This window comes from Lipotes vexillifer, unplaced genomic scaffold (assembly GCF_000442215.2).
Source record: "Lipotes vexillifer unplaced genomic scaffold, Lipotes_vexillifer_v1.1 scaffold90, whole genome shotgun sequence".
Taxonomy (NCBI): Eukaryota; Metazoa; Chordata; class Mammalia; order Artiodactyla; family Lipotidae; genus Lipotes; species Lipotes vexillifer.
Genome location: NW_006782310.1, coordinates 2,329,371 through 2,341,682, shown reverse-complemented (window position 1 = coordinate 2,341,682; position 12,312 = coordinate 2,329,371). Strand labels below are relative to the sequence as shown.

The following is a 12,312-nucleotide window of genomic DNA, read 5'->3' as shown; positions in this document are numbered from 1 at the left end:
ATGAAAACTCAGTGGCACTTGCTTGCATAAATGACTACAACTTACAGAAGGTGGCAACAGAGATATCTGTAAGAATGTGTAGTATTTAGGATCATTGAAAATTTAATTTAGAAAGCATAAATGGTAATCTTTAGCACATGAATAGGTATAAGATTGTCTCTGAATTCCATAGCATTGATGATAGAGCAAAATGGTTCTGATCTTGAAATATTTTGAATCATATACCATTAAGGAAAAACATCAGTAATGCTCTTTTTGAACATCTTATTTTCTCCTCGTACATTAGTGTGAGTTACAACATAAAAATAAGCTAAGTTGCTATAAGAAGTATTATAATTTGATGTAAGAAAACTGAAATTTGGAGAATGTCTACCAAAGACAATAATTTTTAATTTAGAAAAATTTATATCAAGCAACTCTTTCAGATATAATTATATGCCAATTCCAGCTGTCTACTGAGGATCCTTCTGGTCCATTTTAATAAAACATTATTGTTAATAAATAGGAGTATTCAGCCAATTTTCTATGGCAGGTGTGGTATGCATTTAGTTAATCTAAAAGTGGCTCTAAGTAATTCCAGTGTAAGTAAGAAAGGAGAGGCCCAGAGCACTCTGTTGTTAAATCTAATTCTCGAAATAGTCTAGCACTGTCAGGAGATATATTAAAACAAGTTGCATGCATGTCTTAAGGACAAATTGGACAGGAGATAATTAAGAAGAGAAAGACAAGAACAACTAGAAGACAGGTGGATGGTTGACTCTTTTCATATAGGCAGATTGTTTAGATTTAACCACACATCTTTCCAATAGCTTCACTATTTTCATTCTTCCTAAAGTACATAGTTCAGTATAGCTCTGCCAATGGTAAACTTTGTTTTTGTTCCTTCAAAATATGGGGTTTTTTTTTTCTTGTTGTTGTTCTTCTCATTCTTGAATGATAGTTTTGCAGGGAATGTATTTTTATTTGATCATTATTTTCTCTATGTACGGTTAATATTTCATTCTATCCTTTCACTTTAATTGTTGCTACAGAAAAATCAGCTATTTCTGTTCTATTTTTGTAGGAAATCTGTTTTTCTATTTGCTAATTAGATGACCTTATCCACCGTGTTCTTCATGACAATAGATCTAGTATTGATTTCATTTTGCAGTGTCTAAGTCTGGTCTATTTGAGTTTCACCTACAATCCTGCCCTGAGTTTCCTGAGATACCCCTGTATCTTTATTAAAAAATTGCTACTTTTGTTTATTTTAAGTAAGTTAAAAGGTATATTAGTTTTCTATTGCTACATAATAAATTGCCACAAATGTAGCAGCTTAAAACAACATCCATTTATTAGCTCACAGTTCTGTAGGTCAGAAATCCAGGTGACGTTGACTGGGTTGTCTGCTCAGGGTTCACAAGGCCAAAATCAAGGTATTGGCAGGATGTATTTTCATTTGGAGCAGAGTGTCCTCTTCTAAGCCCATTCAGATTGTTGGTAAAATTCAGTTCCTTGAAGATTGTAGGACTGAGGTCCTCAATTCCCTTGCTGGCTGTCAGCTGGAGCCACTCTCAACTCCCAGAGGCTGCCTGCATTTCTTGCTACATGGCTTCTAAATCTTCAAAGCTGACAATGAAGAATATCCCTTGTGTCAGATGCTTCTCTGAAGCTTCAAATCTCTGACTCCAGGAAGAGGCCAATCCCTTTTAATGGTTCACCCAATTAAGTCCAACTTACCCTGGATAATTTCCCTTTTTAAAGCCAATTGTATCATGTAACAAGCTAATCACCAGAATAAAATCCATCCTATTAATAGTCCGGAGGATTATGCAAGGCATGTATACCAGGCAGTTAGGGTCCTTGGGGGTTCACTTTAGAATTCTGCCTACCACAATAGGTGCATGTATAGCAATTAACAATCACTGAGTTCTAATTAAGAGAAAAATTTCAAGAATGAAGTTTCTAGTAGGTAAAGTTTTGTTTTGCAAGAAAAATCTAGGTATTGCTTTGTTTTAATATACTCACTTAGATGATTTGAACCCTCATGAATATATATTTACTGGTATGCAAATGATTCATTTGGTTTAAATTTAACATTGTATTGCTAACATGTCAAATTTAATTAATTAATGGAGGGAGATGGGAAACTGGAGACTGCATTGTGGAATCTAATTTTTAATTACAAAAAAAGCTCTGCTTCTGCATATATAAATTTAAGATTAAGACCTCTCTCCAGGTTGCTTCTTATTGCTTTTCCTCTTTTACATCTTTGGCTGGAATGATCTTATTCCAGGTGTGGGCTTGTGGACGTCCCTCCATTCAAAACGATTACTAATTGAATTGTCTCTTAAGATAGTAGATTTTGCTTCCTTAACCTTGGCAGGCCTTTGCCTGTATACAGTGTTGCCTGGAAATATGATTTGTCTGCATGAGGATACTAATCTTTATCCTAATCCTAAGTTTTTAACCATCTTCGGTTTATCATTTAGTGTTTGATTTCATCCAAGAAATACTGAAGGTAAGCATACTGTAATTAATGCACAAGACTCTTTCTTGGAAGACACTTCTATTTTAGGTCACAGTATACATTCATTGAGGTGGAAACAAAGTTTTGGTATGTATTTTGTGGCACCTGATATTTCGTGAGATGAACCACGCTTCAAAAATTTGTTTTTATTAGAAGTAAACCGTTAGACGGCTTGAATTCATCATTTTCCCCACCTCAACCTACAGACGCAAAGTTTTCCTATCCTCTCCCATAGCTTGTTCAGATTTCTCAATACCAAAGTCACCTTAGAACCGAAAATCAAACCAAGCGGAGCTTATCACCTGTAGTTCTTGAATTCCTCTTAAGAGGTGATAATGAGGGTAGCATATCAAAAACCTCCCATTTGTGAGCGCAGAAACAAGTCCTACTGTCTTCACATTAAAGAAGTCTGATCCCGATTCTAATCATGACTACTGCAGTTCACTCGTCCCCACCCCTCCCTCTTCAGTAAGGAGGGAAAGGAGCTTGGCGGGGTTAAACTGGTTAGAAAGGAAATAAAAAAGAGCGGGGAGGTGGCGGCAGCGAGAAGGCCTAGTGCGCTCAGAGCCCCAGCAACACCGGCCTGCGGCGGAAACGCGGGGCAGACACAGGACCCGCCCGGGAGGCCCGGGGAGCACGAGCCTGGGGTCCCAGGCGGCTGCCGCCGCGGTTGCCTGGACACCGAGTAACCGAACTGAGGGCCTCGGCCGCCGGCGCCGTGGAGCCGGCGGGGTGGGCAGGCGGAGCCGGTGAGTCTGGGGCGCCCACCCCTCCAGCCGCTTGCACGGCTCCCATGGGCGGCATAGAGACCCGAGCACCCTGGGCCGCTTCCGCCTGGGTTAATATCCCATTTGGTCAATCCCTTAGTTATCAGTCCCTTTCTGGAGGCTGAGGCGAAGCTGTCACTCAGAGTATGAGAAAAATCCCCAGGGCCTAGGGAAGGGACGGAAGGTCTCCCTCCACCGGCCGCCCAGTTGTACTTCACGTCACGTTGTCTAAAACTGCATCCCTAGGGTCTTATTCTTTTAAAATAATTATTTCTACCTTTTATTTTGCTTATAAGACCTCCTTGTGGGGTCCGAGTATTATTATTTTGAATTGTTATTTATATGTCTTCTTTTGATATTTCATCTTACAAGTGTCGGCCCGAATATTGCACGTCTTCTTAGGGAAGAGGCTGGGGATTTTGTATTTCTTTATTTGCTCTGCAAGACCCCAAATGAGATGGCCCACAACACCTCCCTTCTGCAGATAAGGAAAATGAGGCCCAGGCTGTTACATGACTTAACGAAGGTCTAGAATTTGCAAGCTTCAGACCGGGAAGACTAAGGGTCTCCTGACTCCCAATTCAAAGCATTTTCTATTGTTTCTTTCTTGACGTTCATTGGTTGTTCAATAAATGTGAGTTGACTTGGTAGCTTCGCAGGCCTACTTACTACTGCATGATCTGTCTGGGCATCCTGACCCAAATGTAGCATTCTTGAGATATTCTCCCCCCACCCCAGTAATTTTTCTTGGTCCTACCATGGCAATAGCAAATTTACCGAAGTTAGGAGCTCAGAGACAAATGGATGGCTAATTGCCAGACACATCAAACAATCCGAAGGATTTTCAGCTGTTAGTTTATGTTGAACTATTACCTAAACATTTGTATGTGAGACTAGTGCATTTTTATCTCAAATATATAATACTTCTCATTTTATTGTTGTATTCTGAAGCCTTATTAACAATATCTGGCTAGTTTTCAGAATTATTAAAAATATGAGTTTGAAGTTAATCTGCCCCTTCTCCCTCGGTGAAGTCCCATCATGGTAGTAACTGCCATAGCTCTTATCCACGACCCTGCCTTCTCTCCTCTGCTCTTGTCCAAGATTCATCATAATCTCAGACTTAACTAACCTGTAACTACATCCTGAGTTGGTTCTTCTCTATTCCCTAGAGAAGTGAATGATAATACGCATACACTCTTTTTCCTTTTTCTTTTTAAATACGGACTTCATTCTCACACTGGCTTATTCCACCAGGCTAGAACCATGACTTCCAAGAGCTCTGGAAATCTCACAAATTGGAAATTTGTGAGCTCTGGACTAACAAATTCTCAGTCTTGTACCTAACAAGAAAAATCTAGAAATGCCCTAGCACAACTCTCCCTTACCCCAACTGGTTCAACGTGCCTATCCCTAGAGCAGTCATGTTGGGGATGGGGCCACTAGGATTGATAGCAATCTATCAAACCATGCGGATGGCGTGGGAAAACAGTATCTCAAAAGAAAGGAGCCCCCTTTCTGGGAAAAAAAGCAAACAATATTTGTCTACCCAGACTTATCTACGCATATGAGAATGTTGATAAAATGCAACATTAGAGAATTGCTAAAACGCTAGACACCAGAGTCCAGACAAAACAGAAAAGGTAGGAGGTATGATCAGAAAGGAAAAGCAGAGAGAGTAAGCACCTGAAATACTCAAAGTAGTTGAATGTGTGTTGTGCTAATGATGTAGGGAGAAAATTGGATTGATCATAAACATTTGTATTATGTACCTGGTGGAAAAGTAGTACATCCACAAGTAGATGGTTGCATGGATGAGCCTTAATGATCATAATGTCTGTTTTCTGCACAATAATAACACTAATGAAATATATATGGCATTTTAAAATTGGCATTGAACTGAGGTTAACCTCAGTTATAATGCTGTGGAAAAAAGACCACCCAAATGAAAAGAAACAGAGACAGCTTTTTATTTAGAGCTTGCTATAGCAAGGGAGTCAGACACCATCATTGCTTAGGGCAGAGACTCAAAGGCAGACAGGGGAGTGGGAAAGTTTTATAGTGGAAAAAATAAAGGTTTCAGGTATGCTCTGACTGGAGGCTGTTGACATGGGGAAACTGGAGGCAGGCTAACTAGAAGTGGGGCATCCTATGGGATTGGTTTTAGGGACTTACTTGGCTTTCTCTGGTGGGTCCCAAGTTAGAAGTGCAGGCAAATAATAGGGGAGCTGGATGTCACTGACAAAGCCCTGACTGTTCTGGGATGATTTATTACAGAGGCTGTGGTTTGGCTTCCTGTGCTGTTTGGTGCAGAGACTGTGGGTTGGAATTCTATTTTTATATGTGATCTGGTCATTATCCATTTGTATATTCAGTCCCTCCACGCTCATAAAAATTTAGTCAGGTAAATTTAATTTTACTGTCCTATTAGGAAAAACTGAGATATGGAGAGATTTGGAAAGGTTAAGTATTATATTCATGAATATATAATTTGTTAATGAACCCTCATTCACTGAATTTAAATCATTACCATTTATTAAGCACTTATACACTGGTCAATGGACTAAACAGTTTGCATAAATATGTTATATGAATCCTCACAATAACACTATGAAGCATTATTGTTTTCACCATTTTCCAGTGGAGGAGGCTGATGCTCAAATACATTAAGTACCCTTCCCTTCTCAAGGTCATATCTAGGATCCCATCTGGAATTTAATCCCACATCTAACTGATTTAAAATCTATGTTCCTTGGCACTTTATTAAACTGTCTGATAATCTCCTGCTTTCATCACTATATCACTCTATTTCACCTTAGTTTGTATCTATGTACATTACCATCTGGACTCTTTTCCTAGGTACTTATAGGATCTTTGTGTGAACAGAGATAATTAAAAGTCTTTTCTGTGTGAACTGAAGGGATTCAATCCACTGTTAAGGATGCTGGAAAAACTTTGGCTTTAATCACAAACCGAAGAAATGGATGAGATGCCTGGGCATGTAAAATTACATAGTGAAGGTGGAGGGGTGAAGAAATGGTTGAAAATACAGTGAAAGAATACAACCAAGAGGGTATGAGTACCTAAAAAGGATTGCTTCTCTTAATAAACTAATCAAATAGTTTGCAAGGAAAATCAATTATTCAAATATCCCTGTACTGATTGTTACTAAGATGTTTCATGGTTAACTGGACAATTATTTTTCTTTCTTTTAAACTTGTTTTGTAGAATTGAGACTATATTTCTATTTTTTTCCTTTAGGAAAAAACTAGCCTCAGGAATTGTAATTGTTGAGCCCCCAAATTACACTTGTGACAAATTCCTTGAGAGACTTAAAAACTGAGCATTTTTGCTAGTGAAATTATGTTAGCCAGTGTTAATTATGTGTTAATCACCCTTAGTATCCCACTGCTTTATGGAGCTCAGTTTACTCAGTTTATGCTCTCAGAACAACTTTTTTACAGGCAAGGATGTAGCACAGACACAACAGAAGAAGACACTCATGGGGAAAGGTCCAGAGATCTCAGGCATAGATTTCTTTATTCTCCCATCTCTGGGTCACACGGCTACTCTTGGTCTGTATAGGTCTGCAACCACTACATGTGCACATCTCAAGCACCTCCTTAGCAGGAAACCCAATCTGTTCATGATGGAGATCTCATAATGAACTCCTCATAATAGGCATATTCTAGGTATGTTGCCAGCCTTTAATTTGTAAGTCCCCTCCTGCAGGCTCTACTGAAATTAAGTACAATTATAAATCCAATTATTATTACTAAACAGTGCTGGCAGGCTGATACATCCTGTTCTGCAACAATTCACAGGCCCATGGTTTCAAAACATCTTTTATCTTTAGTTAATGCATTCCATAGCATTGGCCAAGGGTCAGTAGCTCTGTAGGTAAGCTTCAATTAATCCACACCAGCTAAGATGAACCCATTATATGCATGGCCTATGGACACAGCAACTTTTAAACTAAATGCTCAAGCCTTTTTCCATAATAGAAATAGCAAATGAGTAAACATCCCCTCTTGCATCTACATATCATTTCATGCATAGCTCTTTCCATCTCAAATCTGTTCAATTTCTGGAAAAAATGGTCTAATTACACCTTTCCTTCTTCCCCACTCATTCACTCCTGGGTTTCTTGCTACCGAAATTCTGCTAGTGTCATTTAAGGTATATGTTCATGTTAAGCTCACTTATGACCTATTGGCGTGGACATTTTTTTCTAGCTTTTATCTCATATAACTTCTTAAAGCTCTTTAGGTTGTTGGCTCCTTCTTGAAACTCCTTTCTCTTGGTTTCTATGATCCCATTCATTTCTGTTTTTCCTGCGATTTTTCTAGAAATTCTTAATGTTAATTTTCTTGGCTTTCATTGTCAACATTCCTTTTTGTTGTTGTGTGATCGCATCCACTACCAGCTCCACAATGTTAATATCAAAAAAAAACTCTAGGTCCAGTCTCAAACTTTCTCGTAGATATTGGACAAACATACATTATAACCATTACAAACCACCCATATATAAAATTAAAAGGCATCTCTCCTCTAAACCCTACTGGTTCTTCCTCAAATAGACTCAATTTAATATAATGGTGATAACATTCTTTCATTCCCTCATGATAGAAACTTGGGAGTTCTTCTAGACTCCACCTTCTCTGTTACTCACCACATCCAGTTTCTCCCAAAATCGTGCTATTTATGCCTCTTAGATATCTTTTGGTTCCTTCTTCTCCTCCCCATTTCTACTTCCTCTGCCTTAGTTGAAAAAATATTAACCTTGATTACTTCAGTAATGAATCTTTAGTAATCTTCTCCATCATTTTTTGCCTTTCTTCCTATTAACTCTCCATGGCATGGCACTGGACTGTGGCTATCAGATCACTAATATCTTCCTACGAAAGATTCTAAATGGTTAAAAGGGGGTCTTGCTTATTTTTGTATCTTCAGTGCCTAATATATAAGGTATATTCAATAAATGAATATAGAGTTTAGAAAATATGTACAGAAAATGATGATCTGCTACTGACATGCTCTAGAACAATGTTGTTCAAAAGGCTTTTCAATGATAGAACTGTTCGATAATGCAGATGCCACTAGCTACCTGTGGCTACTGAGTACTTGAAGGTGGCTAGTGTAGTTAAGGAACTGAATTTTTAATTTTAAAGTTTTATATGGCTAGTGTCTATAGTATAGGACAGCACAGCTCTAGGAAATTGCTCTTTAAAAATTTTGTATTTAATTAACTCTTAAGTGGAATAAATTAAAAGCAGTTTTCTCTTTTGCTCCATTAATCACCACTTAAAACTAAAATTCTGGAGATGTTCTCTCACACAGTGTTCATTCAAGAAATATTTTTGAACACTTAAGATATGCCATACACTGTGGCTTCAAAGTGAAATAAAACACATAATTTCTGCATTCAAAGGTGCAGCAGGAAAACACCAACTGGTAATGGAATTTGATTTTGGAACTGTTGATATTTGTGGGTATGTTGAAGGGTTGATTTAGATAACAGTGGGGAAGAAGATTTTAAATTGTTTTTTCTCTTCCTCCTCCCACATCTAGAGTTTGAAGTAGCAAATGGGAGTGGACTTGTCAAAATTATACTTGTGATGATGACGGGACCCATTCTGGATCCCACTGTCTACTCCTCCTGAAGGTGGTGATAAATTTTGCTGGTTTCTTTGACCTATGTAGTTTTCATTATGTCTCCTCTCTTTTCTACCCTCTCTTTTATATCTGCTTGATATCTCAACTGCTTTTAGATTTATTAATTTCTTTGCATTCTATGAGCTGATGTCAAAGATGACCCAATATCATCCCTCTGGCTCTAGACAATTCCATTAAACTGTCATTCATTACAACTGGCTGTTTGTGGTATGATAGCAAATTTTCAATCACTATGATAGCATTTATAGCCAAGATAATTTAGATTAGTTAGCAAATATTATGCCATGAGATCATGTACAAAATGATTTCACTAGGGCCCAAATATGTAGTATATAATGCATTTTTTATTTATTTATTTAACATCTTTATTGGAGTATAATTGCTTTACAATGGTGTGTTAGTTTCTGCTTTATAACAAAGTGAATCAGCTATCCATATACATATATCCCCATATCTCCTCCCTCTATGTCTCCCTCCCACCCTCCCTATCTCCACGCTCTAGGTGGTCACAAAGCACTGAGCTGATCTCCCTGTGCTATGCGGCTGCTTCCCACTAGCTATCTATTTTACATTTGGTAGTGTATATATGTCCATGCCATTCTCTCACTTTGTCCCAGCTTACCCTTCCCCCTCCCCGTGTCCTCAAGTCCATTCTCTACGTCTGCGTCTTTATTCCAGTCCTGCCCCTAGGTTCTTCAGAACCATTATAATGTATTTCTTTACCCACTAATTTGAACACTTATTGCAGAAAAATGCAATAAGAAGCTCTTGGCATAATTTCTTTGTAATAAATTCCGGATGCTGCTTGTTACTTTTGATTTTCCTATTCTCCAGATGGCTACATATTTGCACTCTATTTTTCTGTTCTTTCTCTGAGCACAGATTTCTTACTGGGTGCTATTATTTATTTACTTTTATTTATATCTTTGGTTTGTCTTGCAGCAAACAGAAACTGTTCCTCTTAACTGATAATTTAAGAATAGGAAATTAGTGGAGAGCTTAATTTTCCAGTGTGACTTAATATTTTTCAAGAGCTATACCACTGGATGAACTTTGATTTCTATACTGAACATTAACAATCTAAATCATTTAGTAGTGAAAATTATATAATTCCTAGAAAATATACTAAGTATTGCTTGTATTGAGATCTTTCCTAAATCACAGTAATTTAAAAAATCCAAACATTTATATTTTAAAATCTTTCAAAAATAGAATTATTAATGAAAGCATTACTTACTTTCTTGCCCCCCCCCCCAGTGGCATAATGACAACCTCATAGTGACATCCACTTTTTCTTTTTTAAAAGTATAGGAAGTATACCTTTCCATGCAAAGAATCACTCTTGTTGAATTATTGCCCAATCACAGAGTGGGAATCTGTTAAGGTGCATTACTGTTTAGAATGAAACATGTAATAGGAAACCTCAGCATATTATTAAATTTTTTCAACTAATGGCTTAAAGCTATAGTTAAGAGGGAAATAAATCTTCATTGTCAAACTTCACCCTATTCTTCTTTATTTTCTTATTAGTTTTAGTCTCATATTTCCCTTCCCTTTAGATGACTTACTGGGCCCTGGTAAAGAAGGTAAGAAGAGGAACACTGAGTGAATAATGGGTGATGGGGTGTGAGTGGAGGCAGTACATTACCTGTTTTCAATTTAGTGGTTGAGGACCTCCAGGGGGATAAAATGACCTTTTGCCGAGGTCATATTCAAGGGAGAGTTAGTCTTTCCATTTTTATTAAATTTTAATTTGGTAGCTCATATGAACAAGAATTCTTTCTTATTTAGCAACATATGGTTTGTATTAATTCAGTAGCTTGCATTTGGGGGAAGATCATTTAGGGAATCTGGATGAATACAAATCAGCTATATGCTCTGGAGGCTCCATGCCAAGGCACGGATATCCTTTAGCAAAAGCAGAAAAATCAGCACTAGGTAACAATTCTCATTAGAATTTTGTAAGTATCCCTTGTGGGAAAACTCAGGATTCCTCTCAGATTATCCAATCTTTAAACCCTTTGAAGAGTTTACATTAGAAGAATAAACAGCTTTTACTCAGTGTCTTTAAAATCTCTAAACTAATGTTAACAAACACTGAGTAGTTTCTTCATTATTCAAATATAACCTCAGAAAAGTTGATAATATTAGAGTCTTTCTTATAAAGGCAATAAATAAACCTCTGGAAAGGTCATAGTTTATGTATCTTAATACCATATTAATCAATGTAACTGAGTTGTCAACACTTAATTCCTTAATAGATAATAGATTTGAAATTCTTTGTTGTCGAGGGGCCTAGAGTGTATAAAATTAGCAGGAAGAGCCCTTATTGGCTTGTACACCTAGGAGTACTGTATCGGGGTGTGTGTGTGTGTGTGTGTGTGTGTGTGTGTGTGTGTGCACATGCTTGCACATGTGTTTGGGGAGAGGACATGAGGGGTTAATACTAATATCTGGGCTGGAGAAATGTATTACTGCCATCCTGAAGTGAAACTTATGGTTCCCTTAGAAAAACTCTAAAAGGTGGTTAGATTCTACCGGCAGAATGCTTTTATTGATGTAGAAAGCATAGCTCTTAGTCTACAAACTGAGCTGTGTAAAGAATACCACACTTAAAATTTTCCTCTAAATCAACTAGATTCCAGCTTGGTGGCCCCATCCCACCAGTTTAGCAGGAAATTTACTATTATTCAGTCTTGGTATCATCTCTGTCCTGCTCCCCAAATGGAATCAAACCATTTGTGCCAAGTATCTGGGGTCTTTGGATGCACCAGAGCATCTAGAAATGTAACTATCCCACCCAGCAAACTCCTTCCATGTGTCCTCTGGTCCACTGGGAGTCCCAGGTTTTTCATGGGCCTGGTTGATTACACAGGTCTTCTGGCGAGATGCCCCCTAGGAGTGTGGAAGCTGAGTGCAACTGGAAGTCCTCATGCCTCTGATGCAGTCTCTCTGACTGCACCTAACAGTCATCCCCCCAACCCACAGGTCTGGTCATCTCCTTGGTTGCTGCCACAGCCTTCCTGGACTCACAGACCTCCTCTATCACCAAGTCTTGGGGAATACTTCTATCTACCTTATTGATCTTACCTTCCTCTCCAGGACACCCCAAGAGCTAAAGATCAAAGTCACTCCAGGCTGCCTCTGCTTTTCTCCAGGCGAAAAACCTTACAACAAAGAACTACAAAGTCTTGTTATGAGATTAAAATGGAAGAAGGAGGTGAGGGAGCATATGGGGAGAACAGATACAAGTTAATATTTCAATAGATTTATCTGATAGAATAATATTTTTAACAAACATAGTGTTATTTGGGGGAAAGGTGGATGTGATTTGGTCACTTGGGAACCTAATTATCCTTT

General features: G+C 38.1%; 1 pseudogene; it reads left to right on the top strand.

Moving 5' to 3' along the window:
- Positions 1-6,312: 6,312 nt before the first annotated feature.
- The window catches only part of LOC103083584 (elongation factor 2-like), a 28,716-nt pseudogene continuing 22,716 nt past the window's right edge, over positions 6,313-12,312 (top strand).